The following is a 22,432-nucleotide window of genomic DNA, read 5'->3' on the forward strand; positions in this document are numbered from 1 at the left end:
AGTAACAATGGATAAATCATGTGTCCACAACCTTGTCTTCAGAACCATGAATGTTACATTACAAGGCAAAAGAGAATGAATATGAGAAAGCCTCAGTCCTCTGTGGTTGGTTTTACAGATGGATCTCTTGGATGCTGATAAAGGTGAGGATACAGATTCTCTCCATATTTTCCAGAAGAAACGTGTCTCTGATACCACCTTGATTTTAGCTCATATGACCAACATCATATGTTTGACCTATAGAATTGTAAGATGGTAAATTTACATTGTTTACATCGTTGATATGTTACACCAGCAATACCAAACTATGATAAACAGAATATTATTCAACACTACAAGCAATAAGTACTGATATATGCTACATGGATAGACCTTGAAAACAGTGTACTAAATGGATTAATGTAATCATAAAAGTCCACATAAGATATATTCCATTTCTGTGAAATAACAAATACACAGAGACAGAAAGATTAGTGGCTGAATAAAAAGACAGCAAGATGAGCACCCACATTCTTCTGTCTCTGCTTTGGAAATGCAGTTGCCATGTGACAGTCAAGCTTGTGTCTGCGCCGCCATGTTGTCCTCACCATGGAAAGCCTCCCTTCATTAGTTGCTTCTGTCAGGAATTTAGTCACAGCCACGAGAAAAGTAACTTGTATGGAGACATACGCGTGGCCCTTCATCATCTGCTCCCATTCACCCAGGGCTATAGCATGACACTCTCCATCTTAAACATCTTTAAGTGATCCAGGTATACAATGATTTGCACTTTTCCTCATCCTTGTACCTTTGTGAATGTTGCTTTTCTGCCCCTTTTCTCATCTTCCTCTGTATTCTATTTTTTTTATTTCAATTTCAATTTCACGTACGAGTAGCCTTTTCTGCATCCTTCCACTCAGTTAGGTTAGATACATTTTTAGTAACTTCTTCCATACTAATCTATCTCTACTATTAAAGTGTTTGTCTTTAAAGTATTTATATTTCCATGTTGGGGCTTCACACATGCTAGGCAAACACTCTTACCACTAAGTTACAGTCTAGCTCTAAGTCAGTGATTCTCAACCTGTGGGTCATGACCCCTTGGGATTTGTCCAAGGGGTTGCTTAAAACTATCAAGAAAACATAGATATTTACATTACAATTTATAACAATAGAAAAATTGTAGTCATGAAGTAGCAATGAAAAAATTTTATGGTTGAGGAACTGTATTAAAGGGTCACAGCATTAGAAAGGTTGAGAACCAGTGCCCTAAGCTCTTCAAGCCTTATATATCATTCCTAACAATTTAGTTAAGGCACATACTGGAATAACCTAATTCCAACATTTTTAATGAATTAATTTCTTCATTATAATGTCTCCTACATTGTGAGGAATTATGTGTTTGTCTTTGTCTCTTCAGTAGACTGTGAATGCTTAGTCACTAAGTAAAGTATGTCTCAGGCAGCACAATTGCAAGTATATAATAGAATGGATGGATCTACATTGTAAATACTTTTCAGGTTCCTTAACAACCTTATTGACTAGAACTCCCTAGAACAGTAAAGTCATAACTGGCATACAAAAGAAACTGGCAACCCGGGCTAGTCTCAGCAGCTTTCTGAGACCTGACCAGAAACCCAAAAAGAGAGAGAGTGCTTTTCTCCTCAGTCCATTATTCCACAGGCCCGTACATACCTGTAGCCATGCTCATAACTATTGTACATTTTAAATTTTGTGGAGCTGGAATCTTAATGGCTTCTGAATGCCCCAAGATGTATTCTTTTTAAATTGACAATATTTTGTGTGATTTAACTATATAGATATGCATGAAATTTACTTTATATAATTCACAAGCATTTCATTCTAATAGAGAAATATGACTTGTTAAATATTGACTTGAGATGCTCAATTTGATTAAAACACACATAAAGTAAGTTAACTACTGAGTAACTTTCCTTAACAGAAGTCAATTCAAAACAATTTGTCAGGGTTGGAGAGATGGCTCAAATTTTAAGAGCACTGGTTGCTATTCCAGAGGACCCGGGTTCTATTCTCAGCATCCACATGAAGTATCATAAGCATGTGTATTTCCAGTTCCAGGGATCTGATACCCTCTTCTGGCCTCCACAGGTACCAGGCATGTGGTGTACATACAGGCAAAATACTCACATGCATCATGCATAAAACAAAAACTAAACAATCTGTCTTTGTTTATAGGACACAGATGAATCCCTGGCCCCAAAAGCAATCCACTAGCCCATTCTACGAGCACAAAAGCTGTTAGAATGCTCATTCCTGGTGTGCAGTGAGCACTGACCTTCAGAGTTCCAGTGGAATAGTGCTTGTAAACTCAGTCAGCCTTTATCACAGAAGCAGTAACAAATGTTTCACAGAAATCTCTGTGCTTGTCCCATCACACAAGATTTCAGTAGCTAAACTGTGCCATCTGAATAGCCAGATACATGTTCCATATAAGATATGATACAATGCTAAATTTGAAACTGCTGTACAGACAGTTAACTTGGGAGGAAATGTTAGAAATGTATTATATATCCATTTACAAGTTTATTTGTGTCCTATGCTCGGGTCCAAATCCAGCATCAGACAGATAACCCACCACTGTCCTATTAGGAAATGGATTAGGAAACAGCAGCTTAAAGAAGAGTAAATAACTCACTCAAGATGGTGATATAGCAAGGTTTGGACGTGGATCCAATTCCAGAGAAGATTCAAGAGCCCAGATCACACTGTATTGAACTCCCACCTCATGACTTCAACCATCAGACACAGCAGTTAAGACCTACTCAAGATTCTGTGTGACAATGAACTAGGACTACAAAACAAATAGTAGACGTACAGCATGCATTTGAGATGTAAGTTAGTCTCTGTGACTTAAATTGTTAACCAAAGATAAGATTCAATGTTGTATCAGTATTTCCTACAAGGATTGCATTTCTAGATGGACTTCAAGTGCAATTCCAATCAAAATTCTAGAAGATGTTTTGATAAATATTCTAGAGCTGACTGTGATTTATAATAATCAAACTACATTGTTGCTGTTGTTTTCATTGGGACCATCGCAAACCTGATTCTAGCACTTATGCTGCAGTAACAAGAACAATACAGAATTGATGGAAAATAGATAAATAGATAAAGGGACACGGAGCATCCAGATATATAAACAAGCAGATGGTCAACATTTTTCAATTGAATTCTCAAATGTATTTTTTAATTTTAATTAAATGTGTTTTAGTGGGTCGAGGATATAGTCAGTGGTGTAGTGTGTGCCCTGTCATGCAGAAGGGCCCTGAGCTCAATTGTCAGCACCACACACAGAAAAATAACTTTTATTAAGCTGACACATAAAATCACAAAATTATACATATTAATGGAATACCTGTGATACATGTATGTCTCAGTGTATATTGTGAGCTAGAGGCCAGAAGAAGGCATTGGATCCCCTGCAACTGGAATTACAGGCGGTTGTGAACACAATGTAGGTACTGGAATCAAACCCAGGTTCTCAGAAAGAGTAACCACCAGGCTATCTCTCCAGCCCCTCCTCCTATATGATATTTTAAGTCATGTATACAGCAGGTGTGAGAGTGCACACTGCCTTTTATCCCAATATTTTAGAGGCAGAGGCAAATGGATCTCTATGAGTTCAAGGCCAAACCAGTCTGCATACTGAGTTCCAGGCCAGCAAAAGCTAAGCAGTAAGATGCTGTCTCAAATCCCTCTATGCAAACACAAAAAAAAACAAAGCATGTACATTCTATAATATTTAAGTTAGTGATAAGAAATAGAAGTATACACTTGATGAGGGTATAGGTGACTATTTATTGTGGGAAAGTACATACAAGAGAAACTGGCAACCCGGGCTAGTCTCAGCAGCTTTCTGAGACCTGACCAGAAACCCAAAAAGAGAGAGAGTGCTTTTCTCCTCAGTCCATTATTCCACAGGCCCGTACATACCTGTAGCCATGCTCAAAACAGGCATGGTCAACATCACAAGTGCCTAGGTCTTTCCCTACAATTCCCCTTTTAGTCTAAAGAAAAGATTTAGACTTGAAACAAAACTAAATTGTGCCAATAACTACATATATATATATATATATACACATATATACACGCATATATATATGGTCTTATCTTACCGAGGACACCAGCCTCATGCATCCTCTCTTTCCAGGACTGCATGGTAACTCTCCACTATTGACTACATTTCCCAGAATCCTCCTCAACTCCTAGTCCCACCTATCTTGCTTCCCTATTGGCCAACAGTACTTTATTTATCAACCAATAAGACAAACATATACAAAGAAGGACTTCCCCATCATCTCCTCTTTTCTGTCTAAATAAAAAGAAGGGTTTTAACATTAACATAGTAAAATATATAACAAAACAGTTATCAAGTAATAACTATACTTACAATATTTAGTACATGCAAGAGGATGAATAAAGCACTTGGCAAATACAGAAGCAAGATAGGTGGGAGTAGAAGAGGTGGAGGATTCTGGGAAACAGAAGCACGGTCAGTCACCATGTAGGACACGAGAGGTGTAGGAGGTCCAGACCCTTTCTCCGGTAAGAGAAAACCACGTGGAAATACTCAAATTAGCAGTTATGAGTTAATTATTAAGTCGTAGCTAGTCAATAAGACAGCATAGCAAATAGTAAACAGATTCACAATTACTATAGCGTCCTGTATGATGTGGTTCTGGGACAGGCTGGCAGGAAGAATGCTTGTTACAAATTAGATTTTTAAAAAATCTATCTTCCAAGCAGGAGCCCAGAGACCCCAGTTTCCTGGTCTTATCTAACTATGGGACCAGTTCCTGGGGACTACCACTAAGCCTCCCCTCCCAGCGGGAGGCTACACACCCCAGTTTCCTGGACTTCTTCTCCACCCATGGGACCAGGCAATTTAGGGTCTGTTTTGGGGCCCATGTTCCAGTGCCTGGACACTGCCACTGAGTCTCCCCTACCTCTGGGAGCCTATGCAACCCAGATTCCCAGTCTTCTTCTCCACCCACGGGACCAGGACTAGGACCAGGAAGAAGAGAACTATCAGAGTATTGGACTTACTTGTACCCACTGAAATGGAACTCTGGTCCCCTAACCACCAGGCCAGGAAGAGGCTCTTGCTGCACCAACTAGAAAAGGGATGGGAAGGAGACAATACAAAAACATACTCAGCAACAGAAAAACAAATATGACACTGCCAGATTCTAGAGACTCTACACAAGCAAGACTCCGACATTCCAATGCAAATGAAGCAGAAGAGAATGACCTTAACAACAACTTCATGAAAATGATAGAGGGCCTCAAAGAGGATATGGGAAATTCCCTCACAGAAATGGAAGAAAAAGCAAACCAAAAAATGCAACAAATGGACAAAAAAAAACAACAACAAAGCAAAAATTGCAAGAAACAATTCAAACAGTACAAGGGTTGAAAACTGAAATAGAGACAATAAAAAACACACAGTCTGAAGGAATACTGGAAATAGAAAAGCTGGGCAAACGGTCAGATGAAAGCATAACCAACTGAATACAAGAGATGGAAAAGAGAGTCTCAGGTGTTGAAAATACACTACAAGAAATTGATTAATCGACCAAAGAATACCTTAAGTCCAACAAATCCCTAACACAAACTATCCAGGAATTATAGGAAACCATGAAAAGACCAAATCTAAGAATAATTGGTATAGAAGAAGGTGAAGAAAACCACCTTGGGAGGACTGATGACCAAAGGGATTAAGACTGGGTTGGTTTAACCCCCCAGAAACAGCTGACCTGACAAAGGTTAACTCTTGAATCCCAGGCATCAGCCTGGTAATCCAGCATGGGACTGATCAAGACCCCCTGAATGTGGGTGTCAGTGAGGAGGCCTAGGTAATGTATTGAGCCTTGGGCAGTAGATCAGTACTCATCCCGAATATACACGGGACTTTGGACTCCCATCCAACAATGTGAGATGCACTCTCACCCTGAACTCTTGGGGAAGGGTCTAGGCCCTGCCCTGAAAGAAACGACAGACTATGGACACCCCCATGGAGGACCTCACCCTCCCTGGGGAAATGAGAGGATAATGGGGGGGTTGGGGGGGAGGGCACGGGAGGAGGGGAGGGAAAGGGAGAGGGACCTGGAACTGACTTGTGAAGCAACCTTGTTTCTAATCTAAATTTAAACTTAAAAATAAATAATAAAAAAAAGAAAACCAACTCAAAGTAGCAGAAAATATATTCAACAAAATCATAAAAGAAAACTTTCTCAACCTAAAGAAAGACATGCCAAAGAAGGTACAAGAAGCCTACAGAACACCAAATAGAGTGGACCACAAAAAAAAAGTTCCCTCACCAAATAATAATCAAGACCCCAAACATACAGAAAAAAAAAAGAATATTATGAGCACCTAAGGAAAAAGGTCAAGTAACATATAAAGGCAAACCTATCAAAATTACACCTGACTTCTCCATGGAAACTCTGAAAGCCAGAAGGTTCTAGATAGATAGTCTATCAACAAAAAGAGACCAAGGATGCCAGTCCAGACTACTATACCCAGCAAAGTTTTCAATCACTATAGATGGAGAAAACAAGATATTCCATGACAAATCTAGATTCAAACAATACATATCCACTAACCCAGCCCTACAGAAAGTTCTGGAAGGAAAACTCCAACCCAAGGAAATTAACTACAACCAGAAAAAAGTAGGCAATAGATAATCCCACCTTACCAACAGCCAAAAGAAAAAAGGGGAAGAATTCCACATATAATTCCAACAACAACAACAATTCCAAATCAAAGAAGAATGAGCAATCAATGGTCATTAATATCCCTCAATATCAATGGTCTAAATTTGTCCATAAAAAGACACAGACTAGGGCCAGGCGTTGGTGGCGCACGCCTTTAATCCCAGCACTCGGGAGGCAAAGGCAGGCGGATCTCTGTGAGTTCGAGGCCAGCCTGGTCTACAGAGCAAGTTCCAGGACAGCCTCCAAAGCCACAGAGAAACCCTGTCTCAAAAAAAAAAAAAGACACAGGCTAGCAGAATGGGTTCGAAGACAGAACCCATCCTTCTGCTACATACAAGAAACACACCTCAGTCTCAAAGACAGACATTACCTCAGTTAAGGGCTGGGGAAAGATTTTCCAATCAAATGGACCCAAGAAACAAGTGGGGATAGCAATCCTAATATCTAAAAAATTAGACTTTAAACTAAAATTAATCAAAATAGATGAAGAAGGTAATTTCATACTCATGACAGGAGAAATCCACCAAGATGAAGTTTCAATTCTGAACATCTATGCCCCAAATACAAAGGCACCTACATTCATTAAAGAAATATTACTAAAACTCAAATCACATATAAAGCCCCACACACTTGTAGTGGGAGACTTCACCACCCCACTCTCACCACTAGACAGGAATACCAGACAGACACTTAATGAAGAAGCAAAGGAATTAATAGAAGTTATGACCCAATTGGTATTAACAGACATCTATAGAACTTTCCATCCAAATAAAAAAGAATATGCCTTCTTCTCAGCACCACATGGAACCTTCTCAAAAATTGACCATATACTTGGCAACATAGCAAGCCTCAACAGGTATAAAAAAATGGAATAACCCCATACATCTTATCAGACCCCCTGAATGTGAATGTCAATGAGGAGGATACTGGGGATAGGAGGAGGTATTGGGTGGGAGAGGGTTGGTGGGAGATGGGAGGAAAGGGGGGAAAGGGAGAGGGGCCTGGGATTGAAGCAACCGTGTTTCCAATATAAATTTAAAAATAAAAAAATAACTTTTTTAAACTCTTAAAAAATCTGTCTTCTCAAACATTAGTTATTTCCTTGCGTAAAGACATTATAAGATACTGTCTATCTTCTTGACCTGTAAAAGTTTACATTTTTATTATCTTTAGTCATTGTACTGTGCAACAGCAGTACATTGGGATTGCCTACTAAGACTGATTTGCACATTAGATACATGGATCAAAACATCCTATGCTACCTCACTAACATGTATAATTTCTGTCTTTATGTATGATTGAAAAACAAATTGAATCATTATCTATATTCACCCAATTGTATAATACACACACACACACTGCTATCTATGTTCAATCAATTTTTGACAAAGAAGCAAAGATATGCAGGAGACAAAGGATAGTCTAGTCTACAGTAAATACAGTCTAGACTATCAGGCATGCATATAAATAAGATAAACCTCTATACTTTGCATAAACTAAAATTTAGTAAAATCGACTTAACAATAAATTTGGATAGTCTCTTTAACAGTGGTTTCCAAATCTTTGCTGTGGAGATCTAATTCATCAGTGAATTGTAAACTCAATTTAGTGGGTTGAGACTGTTTCTCTTTATTTTGGGTTTTTTGTTTTGTATTTTTTGAGACAGGATTTCTCTGTCTAGCCCTGGTTGCTCTGGAACTTGATCTGTAGACCTGGCTGTCCCCAAACTCACAGAGTTCTGCCTGTCCCCGCCTTCTGGGTGCTGGGATTAAATGTGTGCACCACCTGGCATGACTGGGGATATAGATCAGTTGTATGCATAAAATCCTGGATTCAATCCCTAGCATCACATAAAACCAGATATGGTGGTACAGTTGGAGGCCAGAGGGTCAGAAGTTTAAGGTTAGTTATCCTTGCCTATGTGGCAAATTCAAAGCAAGCCTGGGCTACATAAAACCCTTTAAAACCACACACACACACACACACAGGCACACACATATACAGGCACACACACATACAGGCACACAGCACAGCAAATATCAGAATCACGGTACAGAGTAAAATGAATATTATTAGTAAAACATTTGTTTCTATTTCATATAGTAGGTTTGTGTGTTCTATGGTCATGCATCACGAAAACAGAAATCATGCCACTATATTTTTAACAGAGGTAATTTAAAACAGGAAACTAGTGACGTAAATACTGAAAAAGTTGAGAAGTTGAGTAAGACAATAAAGCAAGTAGATACCAGCAATGCAGAAACTGCTAATTCCTTTGGCTACTGGGATGAAGAAAGGTGACAGGCTTGTTGAATCCCAGAGTTAGGGTTATCCAGCAAGGCTAAAACCAAAGAGCAGTCACAGAGAGAATGCACTCTAGTGTTTCCACTCTCCCCTCTCTCCTGCTTTAGGGTAGTGTTTGTATAACTAGCTTTAGCCAATTGGCAGTTGGCAGCCTAAAAAGTCTCAAAGATGTAGCTTGTGAGGACGGTCATTCTTGTAATATAGAGAAGAATGATGACCAGATTTGAGAGCAAGTGGGCCAGAGCTTAGCACAGTTGCAAAATGTATTGCTGAGGAGGGTCAGAGTCTAAAAGATTTGAACAACATTACATTCATTAGAAGTCAAAGTTGATCTTTAGTTTATAATGTTCTTTGTCTACACAAAAAAAAAAAAACAGAACAACAGTTTTGGTCCTTAGATGATTCCAAATTTTACCTGTAAAACATTTTGTGTGTATGTGCACATGTGTGTGCATGCATATCTCTGTGTGTGCACACACGTGTGTGTGTATATGTGTTTGCATATGTATGTGTGCATTCCTGTGGAAGGCAGAGGCACACTTTGGGTGTCTTTTTCCTCTCTCTTGTATCTGGGCTCACCAAGCCAACCACCACATGCTACTTTATACATGAGTTCTAGGGATTTATCTCAGGTTCTTACATTTGTAGACTAAGTGTTTGTCAACTGAACTATCTCCCCAGCCAGAACTGTACCCTGTTTGATCTACATAAGGAAATCAGTTTCAATGAAACAAGTTAGACTGGAAATTCTCTCCAGAGCCTCTTAACAGATGAAAAAAATGGGCTATAAACAACTATGCAGGGAGAACATATCGACGCAGCAAAGGAACCAAGCACATCCCTCTTAAGGACAAGCCAGTAGCTAAGAATGGGGATGGTGGATATTAAATTGCATCTGTTTTAAGCTGTGAGTATGAAATTCTATAAATTGCCTGAGCCTATGAAGAAGCCAACAGCCAAAATTTATGCCCACCACCCTATTCCTAACTAATGATATCTGCTTCCCCTAGCTCCACAACTCTGCCCTTCAATAATTTAGAGTTGCTGATTGCATGCCAAGAAACGGTTCCCAGTGGTCCCTCACCAAGCTATCAGCTAGCCCTTCACCACTTCCCTGAATTTGGATCCCACTGAATGCTTGAGCCCTTGTGATTGCACACATCGCAGCATCTCCTTTTGAATTTCTTCACTTAGAGCAGTGGTTCTCAACTTTCCTAATGCTGTGACCCTTTAATACAGTTCCTCATGTTGTCATGAGCCCCAACCATAAAACTATTCCATTGCTACTTCACAATTACAATTTTGCTACTGTTATGAATTGTAATGTAAAAACTTGAAATGTGATCCAAAGGGTCTCAACCCACAGGTTGAGAACCACTGACTTAGAACGATGGTGCAGGAACGATATGCTTCAATCACTTTCTTTTGTCTAACCACCTTTTTTTTTTCCAAATGGTTCTGGTAATACTGTTTTAAACACAAGTAGATCATTGCCAGCCAAAAGGAGTGAATATTGGTTGACTGGATACCCTTGACAACAAAATATCTCAGTTATAAATTTCATCTGGACTGGTGGGGCGGTCCCCAGGAATTTCCTAAATTCTTAGTTTAACAGCCACCAGATGTGATCATGCTGCCACCTATTGGTAGTATAACCCACATGTAGGGAAAGTACTTAGAGAAAAGTATGCTTCCACACAAAAGGAAAGTCTGGTTCCCAGGGACCATATGCTTATAATCACCTCTCCTCAAGTTGGCTCTTTGATAATAGCATTTTATCCTGATTGTTTAACACATTTACAAAGAACATTAGCAGTTTTTATAAATAGATGCCAGTAGCTCATCATCCATGTGACAGGTATGTCTTCTTTGATACAGTAACTGACAATGGTCTATGTATATTTATGATCATCAGTAGATCCCTCTTTTTGGTGTGAGGTGGTTTTTGTTTGTTTGAGTCTACTATTTATTCTGACGAGCCTGAAACTCACTATGTAGACCAGGTTAGCCTTCAGCTCACACCTGTCTCTGCCTTAAGAGTGCTGAGATTAATGGCGAGTGCTTGGACCCATGTTTTTTTGATTGGTTGGTTGGTTGGTTGGTTTTGTTTTGTTTTTTCGAGACAGAGTTTCTCTGTGTAGCTTTGGAGCCTGTCCTGGAACTAGCTCTGTAGATCAGGCTGGCCTCGAATTCACAGAAATCTGCCTGCCTCTGCTTCCCGAGTACTAGGGTTAAAGACATGCACTACCACTGCCCGACGGACCCATGGTTTTTAAAAGTTTGATGACCTGATGTTTTAAAGAGAAAGTTTAGTGATTCTATTGCTTTTGAACTTCTGTTTTAATATGATGACCTTCTTTAAGGAAGGCTATTCTAATCAAAGAGTCTTTATCAGGTCTTCCTTGGTAAAAATTCAAAACATGGTTTTGTAAAAATAAGATGGTTGCAAAATTCAGGGAAGTATGAGTATAAAGTTAGCATTCCACATAATAATAAAGTGTATTATCTAAAGAAACTGTCTCAGTCGAAGAGAGTTGAGACTGAGCTAATCTAGCCTGAAAGGTTAGCCCCCCCCCAGGACCTGATGTTTGCTGTAAATGGAATGTGTGGGACTGTGAATTATGGGTCCAAGCACATATCCACAGTTAAGTGAGACTCAAGAGTGGAAAAACAATGGAACTCTGACAATTAGACATGAATGGCCGGCTCACGTGATTTGGGGCTGGATGGAGGAGAGAAGAAAATGAAGGCCATGGAGGCGGCAAAAGAACCCTGGTGAACCATCGTGAAATCAAACATCTGGGGGAGGGACACACGGTGCATCATGTGGGTGGGGATGGCGATCCCAAGTCAAGGTGACGCTGTTCTTGGGTCACCTGAAGTAAAGATGAACGCATTAACAAGCTGATCAGTGGATGTGTGTGAGGGCTTTTCCAAGAGACCTAGACCAGGAAGTAGATTATTTTTTAACATCATTCTTTATTGACTCTTTGGGAATTTCACATCATGAACCCCAATACTGCTCACCTCCCAGTCCCTTCATGTCTGCCTCTCACCCCTGCAGTATCCCCCCCAAAATTAATTAAAATAAAACAAAAATCAACAACAAAAATCCACCTCACTCCTCTATCTTTCCCATCTCTCCAACACTTTTTCATTCATCCTAGTGGCATCGGGAGCTGTAATGTGTCACTATGCCCTTTTGTCCAATCAACCCCTCCCACAAATGTTCATTGCAATGAGTCATTGGTCTGGTTCAAGGCCTCTGGCACACCATCATCACTGGAACCTCACTGAAACTCCTCTCAGATGTCCCTCTGCTGCCTCAAGTCAAGGAGATCCTGCGGTTATTCTTCATGGACTCCAGCAGGTCATAGACAAGGTAGATATTAAGGTGGGCCAACCCAAGGCCCAGGATGTGGGTCTGGGTGGCAGCTGAACTTGGTCAGTATGGAAAACTGAGATCAACCCCCTCCAAGGAGGGGTGGAGCCATCTCTCCTAGGCCAGTGCCATAAGGGCCAGCTCTCCCATACCCATGATGAGGTCTGGGGCTATCTCTCCCCAGTGGGGGTGGGGGCAGCTCTCCCATGAGGGGTGGAGCCAGATGCTCTCCTGCTGCAGTTCCATCACGGGGCAGGGTCACCTCTCCAAGGGCGAGTGAAGGGCAACGCTGGCTCAGTACAACCCTTGGATTTCAACTCACATGGTTTCTATGGCCCCCTGTAGTAACACAGGCCATGGACATCAGCACAGACCCCAGTTGCAGCAGAAACACAGACCCAGACATGGACCTCAGCTGGAGCTGGGCCTGGATGTCACCATAACCCCAGTGACAGTGTGGTTCTCGGACACCAACATAGAAAGTAGATTATCGACACTACCTGTGGTATTGTGTTCTTTCCCCCCATTATCCCTGGGAATTCCTTAGATGAGTCAAACGTCATAGATCCCTGTTGTGAAGATAGGTTGCTATGATTAGTTTAATAAAGACCTGAATGGCCAATAGCTAAGCAGGGTGTATAGATGGGACTTCCAGGCAGAGAAAAAGGAAGTAGGAAGTAGGAGGAGATAATCGAGGTGCAGAGGAGCCACCAATGAGGCCTGGAGGGAGTCAGGCATACGGAATGAAAGAAAGGAAAAAGACACATGGTAAATCATAGATTAGTAAAAGCAGGTTAATTTGAGTTTATAAGAGCTAGAGGAGCCGGGCGTTGGTGGCGCATGACTTTAATCCCAGCACTTAGATTCCCCCCTATTAGTAGGCCTTAAATAAGGTCTTTTAAAAAATCTTAGTGAAATCTCTATTACAAACACAATCACTGAAAATATAATCAAAGCCAGCAAGATGGCATACTTCTATAATCCCTTGCCATTCCTGAAAACACTTGGACAACAGCAGCAAGATGATCGCCACCTCAGCCTGGGTTACGTGAGACCCTATCTCAAATACATACATAAACAAAATGTCTAAGAAGGCCAAGGAACCAGAAGTGTAAAGTAAGGAGTCTGTTAGTTTGGGCATAAGATGAGCATCAGACAGTAGGCAGGCAGTATCGGGGCAGAAAAGGTTGCCTGGGAAGAGTATTCATAAAGAACAAGGGTCAGAAACAGATGTGGACAAGAAGTACCCTGAACGAGACCCGTGTGAAGGGAGAGGGTAAGGACGGAGAATTAGAAGTTAGGCCTGCTCTCAGCTCTAATAAAGTTTTGACTAGGCCAATCTGGAGTCCTCAGGTCCAAGTCACCCATAGGAGGAGCGCCCTGCAGCAATGAACCTTTGGCTCCACTCGGGGTAGCCTGGGGGAATGTGGTACCGGTACAGCCTGGGCTCCCATCAACCATCTTCCCTGCAGTAGGATGACCTAACAGCTCCGACCCATTCCCTTTTAGTGCGTCTTGTAGCTTGAGGATGGGTTGACCCCTCTTCCGAACAGAGTTTCCTGGCAGCTGGCTGGCTCAAGCCCCAGGGGAAGGAACTGCAGAGCCAGAAGCTGTTAATGTAATCGAAGCAGGCCTAAAAGAAATCGAAAACCTCAGCTGAGAAAAATACCCAGCTGAAGAAAGTAGGGGAGAAGCAGGCCTGCAAAGGTCACTGTGGCAACGGGAACTGTCTTTCCCTTTCTCTGCAGGAAGCAGACCTGAAGACTGGACTGTGAACTTTTACTAAGCCCCCCACACACACACACCACCACCACCAATTGTGACTGCTCATGTCTGACTAGTCTTGGTTTCTTGTTTTGGGTTTTTTAGAAAGCCTAATTTACATGCCCATTTCAGCTAATTGCGCCGAGGCTGGATTCACTTGGGCCCAGCTGTAGCGTGTAAATTCAGGCTTTAGAAGCTACAGAGCCTAGGGAGGAAGAAAGAGAATGAGGGTTTCCATGCCTGGCTCCTGGCTAGCCCGGAGACTGGCCCCAGACATTCCTGTTGTCTTCAGGGCAGATGCCTGAAGACCTCAGGGCCTGGCTCTCAGCCAGAAGAAGGAAAACCACCTTTAAGACTCTCTGGGAATGAACTTTTTGGAAGCCTGAGACTTTTGCCCCTGGAAGTGAGCTTACTCAAGCCAGCCTCCAGGAGTTCACCAGCAGCTGCAAGCAGTAAGTACTCATTACAGCCTTGGCCTCCCCAGACCAGAATTAATTTCTGTAGCTGCTCACAGTCCCTGAGGCCTGGTATTCATACGGTGATTTACAGAAGTTCTCGCTCGGCAAGGGACAGCTCTTGGTTGGCACACTGAAGCCCTCCAAGAGCGTTTGAACGGTAATACTTCTCAGAGTTGTGATGGCTCTTAGCCTGCTACTTGTTCTAAATCCAGCGTGGTAATCTGTTTTTACCTGCTTTAACCTGTTTAAGGTTGTTAATTCTGGATTGATAGTGAGGTACTTCCCATTTGCACTTCTGGTCTGCTTACTCTGTTCTTGGAGGAGAGTGGATGGAGAACCCTGTTTGAGACAGGAGAAGATCTCTGACTGCTTTGCCTGGTGCATTTGGCTGGGTACCATGAAAAAGTCAATAGGTCCATGGATTCAGCAGAATCGCTTCTTCAGAACAGTGAGAGCAATTGATTTTTTTTCCTTTTGGTCAGCGAGGGCTTGGAAAGTCACTATGATCAACAGAGGTTTTCTCAGTTGAAAACACCCAGGTTTGTCGTCAATCCAAACAACTGCTAGAGGCTAGCATGGCTCCAGTGCTCTGGGTCAGGCTTACTAAAGTTGACTGGATCAATCCTCCACAGCCTTTGGCATTAGGATGTAGATCTTACTCCAGTTTGTTTCCTTTCACAGAAATCTACCAATTTGGAGGGGCTGAGGTGAAGTCCTGGAGAAACTGGAAGTTTCTGGCTTAAATGACACCCCTACATTACCAGGCCACGTCATGACTGGAGCTGGTCCCCTGACTACCTCTCAGGGTGTGGAAGGAGATCTGCCATCTGGACTGCTGTCTGTATTCTGTCTCTTGAATGTTATCTGATCACAGGCCCTATCTTTCAGCTCTCCCAGACTGTTCTTCCCTTTGGGCTGCTGGTTGCTACACTGTAAGTAATAGGTTTGTCAAAGATCCTGCTAGGCAGTTGTTAGGTTTTACCTGGCCTCTGTATTCTGTGGGGAGATGGCTAGCTGCATGCCCACAGGGAGCTTCCCATCAGAAGCTAGAGAGTCTGCAGGAAGGCAGAGGCCTCTCTTGTAAGCTCGAGCAAGGTTGGTGATGTGGAAAAGGGAAGTCCTGTCTTCTTAGAGGGAGTGGGAAGAGATCTTCCTTAGATCATGGGAAGTTCTCAATGTTGTTCTGCTCTGACAGGTGGGGAGGGGGGGACACATGACACACAATGGTGGGCGTGAGCCCAACAGGGACCAGAGCCATTGCTGAGGCAGTGCTTGTGTGGATGGGTCTAGAACCCTGACAACTGGCAAACTAAGATTTCTCAAGCAGTAGTAATGACCTTCATTGCTCTTCTTGGGCTCCATGTTTAGAAAGTTTAAGTTTTAACTCAAGTTTGGTAACTCCTCAGAAAATGTGTTTCAAATAACTACAGGCTTCACTAACAGTTCATGAAGTCTAGTCTGTATGTGCTTGGGAGCTGGGTTTGGTTCTCCTTGGGCACTGTTATGATTGGTATCAACATTTAGCAACAGTTCTAAAAGGTATTTCTGGAGGAGGGTGTTCTCTCATAGGTAGGCCAATGGGATGTACATCCCATTGGGGTTCCTTTATCATATCTCCCAGGACACGGGCAGACTTATTTTAACACTCTCCTCTAATTAAGGGATAAGGTTTCCCTCCACTGGCATCAACACTCAGGCATCGACATTTTTGTTTTTAACTTTAGCCCAGTCTCTTTTAAAATTAAAAGTTGTTTTATGTGTATGAGGGTTTGCCTGCATGTATGTGCACCATGTGCATGCCTGGTGCCTCTGGAGGCCAGAAGGTGTTGGATTCCCCAGAACAGGATTTAAAGGTGACTGTGAGCGGCCGTGTAAGTGCTAGGGACTGAATTCATGTCTTCTTTAAGAATAGCAAGTGCTTTTAACTGCTGAGTCAGCCCCTTGAGCCCAATATTTAGGTGACCTAAATAGGTCTGTTGTATTAGTTACTTTTCTGTCGCTGTGATAAAACACCATGACCAAGGAAACTTATAGAAGGAAAGGTTTGTTTTAGCTTATGATCCCAGAGGGTTAGGGTCTGTAATAATGGCAACAACATGACAGTAAGCAACAGACATCGTAGATAGACAAACCTCGAACAGGAAGTAGGATAAACTCAAAATGGATCCAAATCTTTACGATCTCCAAACCCAACCCCAGTGACTTCTCCAGCAAGGCCACACACTTCCTAAGCCTTTCCAAACCCGGCCACCAACTAGGGGCCAAGTGTTCAAGCACCCAAGAATATGGGGGAACATCTCGTTCAAATCACTACATCTCTCGTCTGTGAACTATTTTCCCAGCAACAAGAATGGGAAGTGTAAACCCAGACATATAGGCATCCGGTCACGGCATTTGGAGTAACTTTATTCAGGCATGTACTTCCCAACTGTTGGTTACCTCCAGGCCAGGAGAGGGTAGAAGTAAAGTCAATCTTTAATAAGGGGAAGTTCTCAAAGGGGGCAAATGTGGAACGTAAGAGGAGAAGCGAAGAACTGGGAAACAGGTAGTAAGCGTGATGGAGAAAACCTAGGCATGGCAGGATGCAGGGCATCTGTGGGGCCGAGGGAACAGGTCAATGGGAAGGCCAGGATACAGGGCATCTGAGGGAACAGGTCAATGGGAAGGCCAGGATACAGGGCATCTGAGGGAACAGGTCAATGGGAAGGCCAGGATACAGGGCATCTGTGGGGCCGAGGGAACAGGTCAATGGGAAGGCCAGGATACAGGGCATCTGAGGGAACAGGTCAATGGGAAGGCCAGGATACAGGGCATCTGTGGGGCTGAGGGAACAGGTCAATGGGAAGGCCAGGATGCAGGGCATCTGTGGGGCCGAGGGAACAGGTCAATGGGAAGGCCAGGATACAGGGCATCTGTGGGGCTGAGGGAACAGGTCAATGGGAAGGCCAGGATACAGGGCATCTGAGGGAACAGGTCAATGGGAAGGCCAGGATACAGGACATCTGTGGGGCTGAGGGAACAGGTCAATGGGAAGGCCAGGATACAGGGCATCTGTGGGGCCGAGGGAACAGGTCAATGGGAAGGCCAGGATACAGGGCATCTGAGGGAACAGGTCAATGGGAAGGCCAGGATGCAGGGCATCTGTGGGGCCGAGGGAACAGGTCAATGGGAAGGCCAGGATACAGGGCATCTGAGGGAACAGGTCAATGGGAAGGCCAGGATACAGGGCATCTGTGGGGCTGAGGGAACAGGTCAATGGGAAAGCCAGGCTTTGAGAGCAGGTCAGTTAGAGTTCAGCACACCCGCAGGGGGTTTGAGGAAAACTGAGGAAGTTTTCCACAGGTGAGGGCAGCTGCTCCTGCTGGCTGTATCCTCCTCAATCGTGAGAACCAGCTGCTATGCACCTTAGGGACAAAGGGATTTCCTGGAGGAAGTGGGAGAAGGAAGAGGAATGAAGGGAATGTCTCGCCTTTCTCTTTTCAAATGGGTTTCAAGCTCTCCACAGCATATACTCAGCCCGAGCATATGGGATCCTGGAGCTCCTTTGACTCTCAAAACTTGAGGGAAAATGCCCAGCATTCTCCGGAACCACAGTTTGGCCTCACTGTGGGCTGGCAAATGAGGAAATCTTGCAACCTGAAGTAAATATTACTCACTGTACAGTCCAGTTGTGAGACCATTTCTGTAATAAGGCTGGGAAGTGGTTGTGATTCCAAGGCTTACTGTTCTCTGAGGGGCAAGCCTTTGTCAGTTACAGAGAGGAGTCACAGCCACACTAACTGCAGTGGACAACAAAACGAGGGTCCAGCAGAAAACACAAGCTCTCCTGTAATATGGAGGAAGGTTATCTTCACTCAGTGGCGCTAAGGCTCAGCGAGTCTCCCATTTGCCAAGTAACCTTTTCTCTCTCTTCTTGTATGTATGTCCAATTCCATAGAAGGGCTTGGACTGTTGTACTGAGCTGGTGGGATCATGCTGGCCCCTGCTGGGGGGGCTTGTACAGACTGACCGGCAGGGGCCAGCATGGGCTGCTGGAGAGGTGGCTGGGCCACATTTTGTGAGTCACTGCCCACTGGGACTTGGCAAGAAGTGAGTGGAGTGTACTGAACCGTGCCGTGAGCCTTTGCGTCTGGCCTCCCATGCTGCTCCTTTGGTTGCTGAGCAGGTCTGGTTCTGGGGCTGCTGGCTGCCTTCTGCTGCTGGTTAGGCATCATGGGCTGTAAACCAGGCTGTTGAGATGGCTGAGGCAGCTGTTGGCCATGCTGGGGGCTATAAACCTCCGGGTGAGAGAGAGGTTGATATTCCTGGTTGGAATTAGGATGGGGGATGGGGCATTTAAGACACCCAGACCTATGGAGGAAGCTGTATGTAGCCTTGGGGTGGCAGGACTTGCTAAGTAGGTGACTAGGCTACAGGTGGAAACCGTGGAAGTAGGGAGGGGTTGTTTGGCAGAAACCATGATGAAGATAGCTTGCTGAGGATCCTGGGAGATAAGTGAGGGCTAGAACAGAGCTTAGGCTGTCAGCTGCTTCAATGGAGCCTTGGCAACTGAGGCTCCTTTGCACAAAGGTGTTGCTGAGGTCATCTGCCTGTGGAATCACGTTATTTTCCAGGGTGACTGTTGTTGAGGAGGGAGTGTGGGGGAGCAGGAAGCTGTTGCTGGGTGGCACGCGTGTACAAGGGTGAAGGCCGCAGACAGACAGGGTGAGGTGACCTGTTTGCACACTTTAGAGCACTTAGGGCCATACCTGGCCTTTTCTGCTCTGTCACCTTTTATTGCTGCCAGTGCTGTCACCTCAGGTAAGGACGGAGATTCTACTGAAGCTGCTGGCTTTGGTGACCAGGTCATATACTCCAGACAGAGACATCTGAGTCTATGTTCCTCTGAGGCTATGGCTCTAGGATTTGAGTTTGAGGTCTGTGCTACTTTGTTGGCTGCTTGAGGTCCAGCTCAGCCCTTCCTAATCTGTCCCTCCCCTCCCCCCCCCATGTCATTAGATATCCTGTCTGGCCATTCTCTCAGGTGAACACTCTCTCTCGGACCCTTTGATATCCCTCTCTATCTTCTGTTGACTTGCTCCTCCTTCCATTCCACAATAGAACTCTGACCTGGTTATCATCTCGATTCATATTTGCCTCATCTTTCTTAAGAATGAACCCTTGCTGAAATTCTGTATTCTCATCTTTTATACGTTCGAGAACCTCTATTCAGGGTTTTGTTGGTGATGACAGCTTTTCCAGCTTTATCAGCTGTGTGATCTGTCCCAAAATAGGCAGCTATCTGGTCTAATAGCATCCAATGATAATGAGGTCATTTGAGGGAACTTGTTGAACTGATTATTGTCATTAATAAATTCCAGACTCTCCTGTTCTAGTTTTGGAAGCATCATTCTGTTCCTTGGGTTCTTTTATGCTGTAGGTCTATGCCAGTGGAGTTGGTTATAGAGTATAGATTTCCCCCATCAGTCACCTGGGCCCTGCCGTGCTGTCTGAATCCCCAAATAACACACAGTTTAACTTTTAAGCTTATCGGACTCTCCAGCTTACTCTGTCTCTCATTATTAAAGGGTAGGTATGTATGATATATGTGTGTATATATATATATATATATATATATATATGTGTGTGTGTGTGTGTGTGTGTGTCCTGGAACTCACTCTGTAGACCAAGCTGGCCTTGAACTCCCAGATAACTGCCTGCCTCTGCCTCCAGAATATTGGAATTAAAGGCATGTGCAACCACACCTGGCCCTATAATTTTTTTTTCTTGAATATTGGCCTTGTTAAATCCACTTATTAGATCTAGTATTGTTTTGTGAAATAAAATATTTTCTGTATAAGCAATCATGTTACCTATGAATATAGTTTTACTAATTTAATTTTTATATTTATCCCATTGTTTGTAGGGAACATGTTATATATGAGTATTATATTTTGGAAATTTCTGGGGACTTATTTTATGACATAGTCCATAATTCATTCTGGTACATGCTCCAAATGCTAAGATGCTCCAAATACTCCAAATGTTTTTGCTTCACCTGACACTTAGTGTTACTCATGAAGAATTATCCACCATTTATATAATTGCATAACACGGACCTAGACTTTAACGCAACTGACTCCATGATGGAAGTACCATTCAGGCTGTAAAATTCAGCATGTAGACAACACTACCTGCCAAAACTAAAACAAAACCCCAATTGGTCAAAGTTCTGGGAAAGTCTCTAAATGTACTGCCCTTGCTTTCTGGCTTCTACAGTTCTGCTTTCTGGCTAACTGTTGTTGTTAACTGAAGTGTGTCAACACAAGACATGGTTTTTTTTTAATTCTTCCCTCTGATGCCACCCTTCCTGGAACATACAGAAATGGCAATGGCTTGGCAGTTCAAAGTCCAACATCTGACTTTAAAATTTTTTTTCAAGTATTCAGCAGTTCTACTGTTAGTATTCACAAGCAAAGTCAGAATGCTTTTAAAGACAAAGCGTGTGACTACAGTTATAAAGTAGCAATGAAACTAATTTTATGGTGGGGGGCACCCTTTATGTGTTAAAGGGTTGCAGCATTAGAAAGGTGAGAACCACTCACTACACTAGATAATTTCTCTTGACCCCAAAGAGCCTTTCAGTGACTGCATGATTATAAGGATAAACACAAACTGCCTGCCCACAATAACTACTTTTCAAATCCAGTCAGCTGTCATTTTTCATATAAAGACATCTATCAGGATTAAAATGAAGTTGCCAATGAACTTATATGAGGTAAGTTCACAAAGTTTTTAGAAAGTAGACGAGCTTCAGAAGGCCATATAAGGAAAAGAATACCTACAAATTGTCACCCAATACAGGGAATATTAAAAAATAACAGTCATATTTCATTACAACTGACAAGGAATATAATTATGCCTCAAGGTTTTCTAGAAAGAATAACATTCTTTTTTCTGTAATAGTGAATTTCTAGGATAATAATATTATGTAATGGTTATTAAATAAGAAATCAAAGTCCAATGAGATGTTCAGTAGGTAACATAGCTCACTGCCAAGCCTGGCAGCCTGAGTCTAATCTTCAGGAGTCAGCAAGGCTGAAGGAGAGGACTAACCCCCTCAAGACAAGTGTCCTCTACACACACACAATACGTGCATACACACACCATAAATAAAATTCTTTAAAATTTAAAAACTTGGGAGGGCCTCACCCTCCCTGGGGGAATGAGGGGATAACGGGGGGGGGGGTTGGGGGGAGGGCACGGGAGGAGGGGAGGGAATGGGAGAGGGACCTGGAACTGACTTGTGAAGCAACCTCGTTTCTTATCTAAATTTAAACTGGAAAATAAAATATTAAAAAAATTTAAAAACTTGGAAAACAACAGAGGAAACTGTATGAAGAATCTAATAGGAGGTCTGTGAAATATTTTCATGATGTTGATTCCTATCCCTGATGTGAAAGGAAGTGACTCAACGTATTTAGCAATTCCTTTAAAGAGAAAAATAAAAACGTCTGAACTCTTGCGTTATGTGACAAGTTAAGCATCCTTAATCTGAAAATCCAAACTCCGAAATGCTCCAAATCCCAAAACTCCCAGAGCACTAATGTGACTGGCACCAGAGCCCCTTCTGGACACCCAGTGTTTGCTACTTCAGACTCACACAGGCACAGGTGTCCCAGTGCCAGCATAGTCCTTGATTTCCAGCTTGGAGTCACGACGCTGTGCCCTTTGGTTGCAGCCCCGCTAAGTACTCTTGATACCCGTGAGTTTTCCTTTGTTAACTCAGAAGGTACTTCAGGATGTAA

General features: G+C 42.9%; 1 pseudogene; it reads right to left on the minus strand.

The window, feature by feature from the left end:
* Positions 1-19,054: 19,054 nt before the first annotated feature.
* The window catches only part of LOC101841585, a 38,893-nt pseudogene continuing 35,515 nt past the window's right edge, over positions 19,055-22,432 (minus strand).

This window comes from Mesocricetus auratus, unplaced genomic scaffold, assembly GCF_017639785.1.
Source record: "Mesocricetus auratus isolate SY011 unplaced genomic scaffold, BCM_Maur_2.0 Super-Scaffold_100015, whole genome shotgun sequence".
Taxonomy (NCBI): domain Eukaryota; kingdom Metazoa; phylum Chordata; class Mammalia; order Rodentia; family Cricetidae; genus Mesocricetus; species Mesocricetus auratus.